Raw genomic sequence first — 7443 nt, forward strand, 5'->3', positions numbered from 1 at the left:
GATCTGAATGCCCTGCGCTCATAGATAATATCGTAAATGGGAGTTGCCACAAAGATGTTTAAAAGACATTTCATATCTATTATCCAAGGCAAAAAGCTGTAATCTTACGAGATAAATGTATCAACACTGAGATTAAAATTGAACAGTAATTTACAGCACTTAGTAGAATTTTATTATGTGTTGTGCACTGCAATAGCAGAAGATACATCATATTCAGATCTCTGCTAATTACCCTGCCTCTGAAACAGATGCCAGTTTTAATAGCTGAACCCTAAAAATTTATTTCTACTAAATTCTGCAGAAACATTCCATTAGCGCATCACTCCAGGCACTAAGTGGTTACAATTTCATCTGTGAAATTGTGCTTGGGACTTCTGACTTTGCAAACCAATCACTCTACAGCCCACCAGGAAACCGGAAAATAAGTGGAAATTAGCATGAAACAGGTGAAAGTTTACGCTTGCATTGAGAAGCCTAACCTATGAGAGGGAGGACTATCTTTTCTTTGATGCAAACCATGGGTTTCTGAGATAGATGAAATTTGAACAAGCAACAGAGTTGAGTAAGGTGCTCCCACTTTAAAGCAAGACTAGTCTTAGCAGGGAGAAAGGCATGGCTCAGGGCAAGAAGGGGACTGATCTTTGGAGTCAAGTCGCAGACCACTGTCGAGTCACGTTGTGTTGGGTCCAAGGATAGGTGCAGGCAAATTCACCACTGCATACTTCTCCCTCCTTGAAACAGAGCTGAGCCTGCACCTATCAATTTATTATTTTTCTTCCTGGCTGAGAGAGTGCAGAGGATCAGGAAGAGAGCACAAGAGAGAGTCGATGTGGATGTGTGTCTGTGTGTTTGATGCTGGGACCAGAGTCTGTAGAGGCAGCCTGACCCTGAGCAGTGGAGCTGCACCTCAGATGTTTTTCTGAGTTGGGCTTTACAGCAGTACCTAATGGGAAGGACAGAGCCCATTCCAGTGTCTGAAGGACCTAATGACTCTTCTGGTAAGCATGAAAGATAACACAGCTTTGAGTCCTTTCTCCTTCCTCCCTTCGAATTGTGTGTGTGGGAGGGGGATGCATCCCCCAATATGATGAAATCCATGGGCAAAGGGCCTTTGGAGGAAAAGTGCTCTGAATGCAAACCCCACAGGCTTGTTGGCATGATTTGTAACAACTAAGAGCCAGGTATTAATCACAACTGTCCAGTTTTAGCTATTAATATTTCAGACAATTCTGTAGGAAGAAAAAAAAAAAATCCCGTTTAAACCACACCTGATGTCTGAATGCCTGAGAAATACAGATGATCAGGGACAATTTTTTCCTGTTGTGCCCAGCTGCCGTGTTAAGTTCTCAGGAATATGAAGGCCCCTCTACTGTCAGGTGCTCAGTGCTCTGGAGTAAACCTTTCATTGCTTGGTAGTTAGAATTTATTCAACAGAAATAAGGGCTAATTGTAGCAACATCACAAACTCTGGGCTCATAAGGCCAGGTTAAAGCCAGATCTGTGGTCATTGACCATTGAAATACTGTTATGATCTGGGGCTCAGTCTCCTGAAGAGGAAGCAAGAGGATTAGTGGGACAGGGATACCTTTCCGACTCTACCCTCCAAAAAGCCTTGTGGCTCACCCTGTACAGGATCACAGTGTACAGGCCTTACTTTTATTTGTGTCTTTATGCATTCATCTGTGGGGTCAAAGCCAAATATTTCACAGTATTCAGAATCATTTCAGCCCCCCCCCCCCATCACAATGAAGCCAGGAAATAATGTTAGGTGCAAGAGCCAACTTTCATTCCTTAATTTATTTAGATTAATTTAAGAAAAAATTACTTTCCAGAAGTTTGAAAATTCCTAAATAAACAGTATCCATATAAAAATACAAACAATAAAATCAAGACATTCAGTGGCCCATACAATCTTGCCCTACAGCAAAATCAGCTGTTGATTAAAAAACAAGAATAAAAAATACCCACCCCACCATTCCAGAAAGCCAGAAGAAAACCAGAGAAACTTTATAAGGCATCCACTGAAATAACAAAATTTAGGGGATGCCAGACCAAATAACAACATGGAGCCTAAATTCCCAAGGCCTGGGCCTTTATGGAGGATACCCTGCCAGCAGGATCTCCAGCTTGTCCTGGCGAGGGAGTCTCCTCCCCAGGTGGCGGGGTGGTGGGCGCACTTACTTCCTCTGTGCTTGCCCTAGAGGTTTAAAACTGGCTGAGGTATGTAAATCCTAAACCCGTAACTTCCCCTGCCAGTCTCAATTCTGCTTCCAACAGTTTTGGTGAATACACTGTGGGGGACTGTGCCAGACTCTCACTGAGGCATGCATGCACACACGCATGCTGTGAGGGCAGGTGCCAGGCTGCACAGCCAAAAGCAGACCTCTCCTTGAGCTTTTCAGCAGATCCCGGTACCCTGCTGAGAGGAGGGCCTTTTCCCTCTCAAGCATTTTCCTGCTTTTTTGTGCTTCACAGAACCCCAGGTGTTGAGGAAGGAGTTAATTCCTACAGTGTTCCTTTGTTAGACAGGGTCTGCTCTTGACCATGCTAGGCTTTTCTATCTGAAAAGCTGGAAAAGAGTGGTCTCTGACTTGCTACAAAACATTTCATCTTGCTGAGATAGCTGGCCCTGGGCAAGGGGAGTAAAGGGAGGATCAGCTCTGTAGTCAAATAGACCTTTATAATTTAATGTAGAAGTGCAGTTATCATCCTAATACACAGAAGAAGTGAATAGTTTTCCTGAGTAGATCAGCTGCCTGCCCTCCCATGCATACTGCAAGCAAGGAGAGAAGGTGCAGCACAGCTGGGTCATCTTCTTTTCCTGACTTCTAGGAGAGCAGTTTGCTTGTGACAAGGAGCAGCGGCAACTGAATGACAGCAATGAAGAAGGAGCTGCTCTGAACCACGGAGACGGAGTTGGGGGTGGTGGTTGGTGATGTTGCGGTTGTTTCTGGTTCTGAAATGGAAGGAAACCCCCAGCGTTGATTAGAAGTCCAGAGGACCAGCTGAGCTACAGACCTACTCCAAGAGGCTGCATTTAACTCTTGATTTCTCAGAAATGAGGGGTCAAACCTATGGTAGGGGAGTGGGATGTCTGAATATATCCACTGACGTTAATGGAGCAGTATAGGCTCAAGGCTCCTGGACGGTAGGGGTTCTCTGGAGTGCCAGAAACACTATTTGTGATGGCAAAGCCACAATTTCCAATTCATGTCTGTATAACAGAGTGAATAGGAGGATGAAGCCTCTGCCAATATTTGCAGAAATAAGTAAGCCCGTCCTCTTGTTTGTAGCTGTTTAATGTACCTTAAAGCAGAAAGGAATCTTGAAAAGATTTTAAGTTCAGCATTATAACCTGAAAAACCTCTAGCTAGCTCTGTCACTCTAGTGTCTTTGCCTTGTCTCTTGACTATTGGAGAGATGAGATATTCTTTACCTGGAGGTACACTGAGTCCCTCTTTCCCCTCTCCCAAAACACCAGAGCGCAAATGAAGCCCTTGCTTGGTTTTTGTCGTTCACCCTCCTGTTTGAACTGCCCAACTGAAGGTTATTTACCTTTGTTCAGAGTCACAGTCTTGAACTCGACAGATTTATCAGTGAAGATGATATATGCCCTGTGGAAGAAGGGAAGAGAGAGGAGAACAAATTTAAAGAACTGAAGCTGAGTGTCTCATGTAGACCCATGTAGGGATATAAAAGGGACATTAAAAGCAGATGAAGAGGCAGGAACTATGAAGTAATCCTGAGCTCTCCAGCCATATTGCACTTTTTTTTTTTCTTCAAACATCTGAAACACTGTTTCTTCATTACGCTTTGGCTGCTTTACTGCCCTTCTCTGGATGGGATAGGAGCGCCGTGTAACAGGGTGGTAATTTACTGTGACCATCTGCTCCTTGTAATTAGAATCACTATTGTCATGAACTATTGCATTCATCCTTCCCACAGATAAGGCCAATCAGGCTAATGGCTATGGTTTTCTTAGACAAATATTTCCCACTGATGCAGCTCCATTACTGCTAATGGAAACAAGAGGGGTGTTCAATCCATTTATTTCCATAAAGCTAATCTACATCCCTACTAATGTGAGCAAGTCTTTAAAGTACGAGACGGTTCATGGGGTGACCTCTAGATATGGCTTTGCAGAAAATGTTTCCTTGGTACTTTCAAGAGAAAATCTGGAGAAGGCTCAAGAGGTTTGTTTCCACCACTGCTCTAGGGGTGGGCTCTTGATTCTGGGCATTGCCAAGAGCTTACACAGACAAGTACTGTCCCAACTGGATAGTTAAAGAGGGAGTATAATTTTACCTTATTTCCACGGAAGATATGTTACTGTCTGGAGATGTCCAGTTTGCTGCTTTGTGAGTGTCATTTAATGCTGCTGTGTCAATAGAACTGCAGTTGTCCGTCTTTTCCACCTGCCATTTTCCCAAGGAGACATTTTGTGGGGATAAGGCTTGCAGTAAATACTGGGTCACGTTGCCGTCAGTGAGGTTTCTGTTGTCACTTATTGTAACTGGAAACAGAACAAGTTAGACAAAGTAAGCTGTCTGTTCTGTAAGATAGATATCTCCAGACTCTGTGCCTTCAGGGTTTTCAACCAAGGAAGCATTCGCTTGCGCAGCGCTCTCTATGTGAAACGAATGCACCAGAAGCCTGCAAAGAGAAGGTGACATACCAGAGTCCTCCCCCAGCCACAGGAAGAAGAACGCCCTTATCTGCCCCCTTCCCGGTTAGGGAATAGACTAGGAGGAGCTCCTCAGTCACCAGATTCAGTCCCTGCTATTGTGGGTGCCATGTCTGTAAGTGAAACCAAATCTACAAGCTCCTTGAGAGTAAGTCCATATCTGTAAGTAAAACCAAATCTATAAGCTCCTTGCGAGTAAGTCTCTTCTGGGTCCCATGCAAATGGCAGGGCTGGAAACGCTAAAGGGGACCTCAGTTCCTTTGGGCAGTCAGTTCCTCCCTTCAGCCCATATCTGAATGTGCCAGACCCCACCCTTTCTTTGCCACATCTCTGCTCCAGGTTGCTGTTTCACAGCTGTGACTAATTTGCACAGTGCTGCTGTGTATCATGCTTTTGTTGCAAGCAAAAGTTAGACAATAAGCAAACGAAGCAAGAGCATCTGCTTGCCAGGATCAAGCCACTCCCCAGCTGTGCCTCCCAGCCCAGGTTGCTGTGTGCGCTGTACTGCCGTGGTTCTCTTGGCCCTTAGCACCCTTCAGGTCAGGACTGTTTCAAATGGAAGCTGCCAAGACTGTCAGAAGCTCCAGGAGCTGATGTGAGACAGTGGCTAGCACGAAACTTGAATTCTGTGCTCAAAAAAAATGGAATAACGTCAGTGAACAAAACACCCCTCTATTAAAAAAACAGCCAACTGCAGTGGATGCTCCTTGGGTGAGATCTGAAGGAATCTGTGCCAATTTACACCAGCAAGACTACGTCCCCCCTTGCAGGAAGGGATCAGGATCTCTCTCCTCCACTATCTTCTCAGCATTTAGGTTTTCCTGAACCTCAAGGCAAAGGAAGATTTGTTGTCAGGTCTGGGAAACAGGGTCAGGATGCCATTTACTCTGTGGCTACATTCTTTGTAATATTAAAAGCCATTTTCTACGATTGACGCTGAGTATCTGTTGGCATCAAAGTAACCTCTTCATCTTTGTCTTTACACTCATTGCCACTGAGAAAGGCAAATTCTCAGGAAGAAGGAAAGGGAACAAAACCACAAAATAACTTCCCTCCCCCCAAATTCTGTGTTTTCAAAAGCATTCAAATCCTTCTATGCACGTTTAGGCAAAAAGATTAAGGGAGAAAAAGCACTCTTAGGAAGGAAAGAGAATTTAGGAATGACTCCGTAGACATGAACGTGAAATAGGAACAAAGAGGTAACAACTAGTGCCCTTTACCTATCTTCTGCCTGAAATAATAATAAAAAAAAGTGTTAGACCTCACAGGTTTTAAACGTATCTAAGAACAGCGCAGGACTCAATAAACCAGCTGGGTTAGGCACAGAGGAGATGCATTTCTGTGCAGTGTGAAAACTCTGAGATCTAGACAGAGATGGCTTACCTAGGTAGGTTGTGTTTGCCTGGTATGCCTCAGGTGTCACGATTACAGTGAAGTTGCTTGGAGTTGCATTACTGAGCAAATTACATGTTTCTGTTTGTGTATATGCTGGGATGATTAGTGTCCCAATGAAGAGTTGCACCAGGAGGAGGAAAGTTGCCATGATCCACTTTGATGTCTCTGCTTCACGCAGCTGCACCTGGGAACTGAGAAAGCCTCACACTTTCCAGCCTATTTATAGTCCGTTTTTGATGAGGTAAATGCAAATGTTTCCTCCTCCCCATCCAGCTCACATGTACACACCCCTGATGGGAGGTTTCGCTCATGCTTTTAGAGATTACTTCCTTCTACCTGCTTAACCTCTGAGTGAACTTATTAAAATAAAGGGGTGACCAGGTGAGAGAGATTAAAATGGACAGTGCGTATGTCACTGAGGAGCCCATGGGCTGGAAATAAGTCTCTGCATGCCTGTATCCCTGGAGCTGCCTTTGCATGGTGAACACTGTGTTGTGTGCTTGCATGCTCATAGTCCCGGTAATCTCTTGCAGAAGCCCACATTCCGGAACTGTGGAAAAGCATCTGCAGTCCTATTTCCAGCCCTCGTCCAGACTTTTCTTAAAGGCCAAACAGTTCCAGAACATGTGGAAAACCCAGCAGGAGTACATCCTTGTAGAGATGTTCAAATATAACCTCTGCTCCTGTTTGGAGAAGGCTGGGTAGTGAAGGGCCAAGAGCCTGTGAAAGGATGATCTCTCAAACCCTGGACCATAACCCCCTTTCACAGCACTTCACAGAACACAGCATGTTCTTGTTAGGGGGCTGATCACTTCTAGATTGATTCTAGAGTGATTCTTCTAGAGTGGTACCATGACAAGTTATTTTGGCTGTACCCATCAAATAATATGTGAAAAAAAGATCAAGTTTTTCTTTTCACTCCTTCCTCTTGCCTGGATTTCCCCGTTCTCCCCTGCAGGCCATTGGCTGGGGTTTTCAGAAGCTGATTTTGCAAGTGCTCTTTCAGCCGTTGGGGTGGTGCTGATGTGTGGTGAGTTATATCAGCGCTGGTGACAAAAGGAGCACTGCCCCGTTTCTGTGAGCAGGTAGGGTTCCTCTTGCACGCCTTCCGCTTTGTTGGGAAAGGAGCATGGAGTCCAGAGCGAAACCCAGAGTGTGTGACACCCAGTAATTAGAGATGGTGATGATCCTGAATCAGTTCACCTGAAACGGAGATCACTCCAGAATCCGTTCTCAGTGCTAATTCTGCTGAGGGCAGTTCTTTCCAGCAGTCAAAATGAGCAATACGCTGAATGCATACGTACTCCAGATGAGCTGGATCCTCAAAAAGAAGGGTATGCCCTTTCTTTCCCCCTATCAGCCTT

This window comes from Cariama cristata, unplaced genomic scaffold, assembly GCF_000690535.1.
Source record: "Cariama cristata isolate BGI_N322 unplaced genomic scaffold, ASM69053v1 scaffold31345, whole genome shotgun sequence".
Taxonomy (NCBI): Eukaryota; Metazoa; Chordata; class Aves; order Cariamiformes; family Cariamidae; genus Cariama; species Cariama cristata.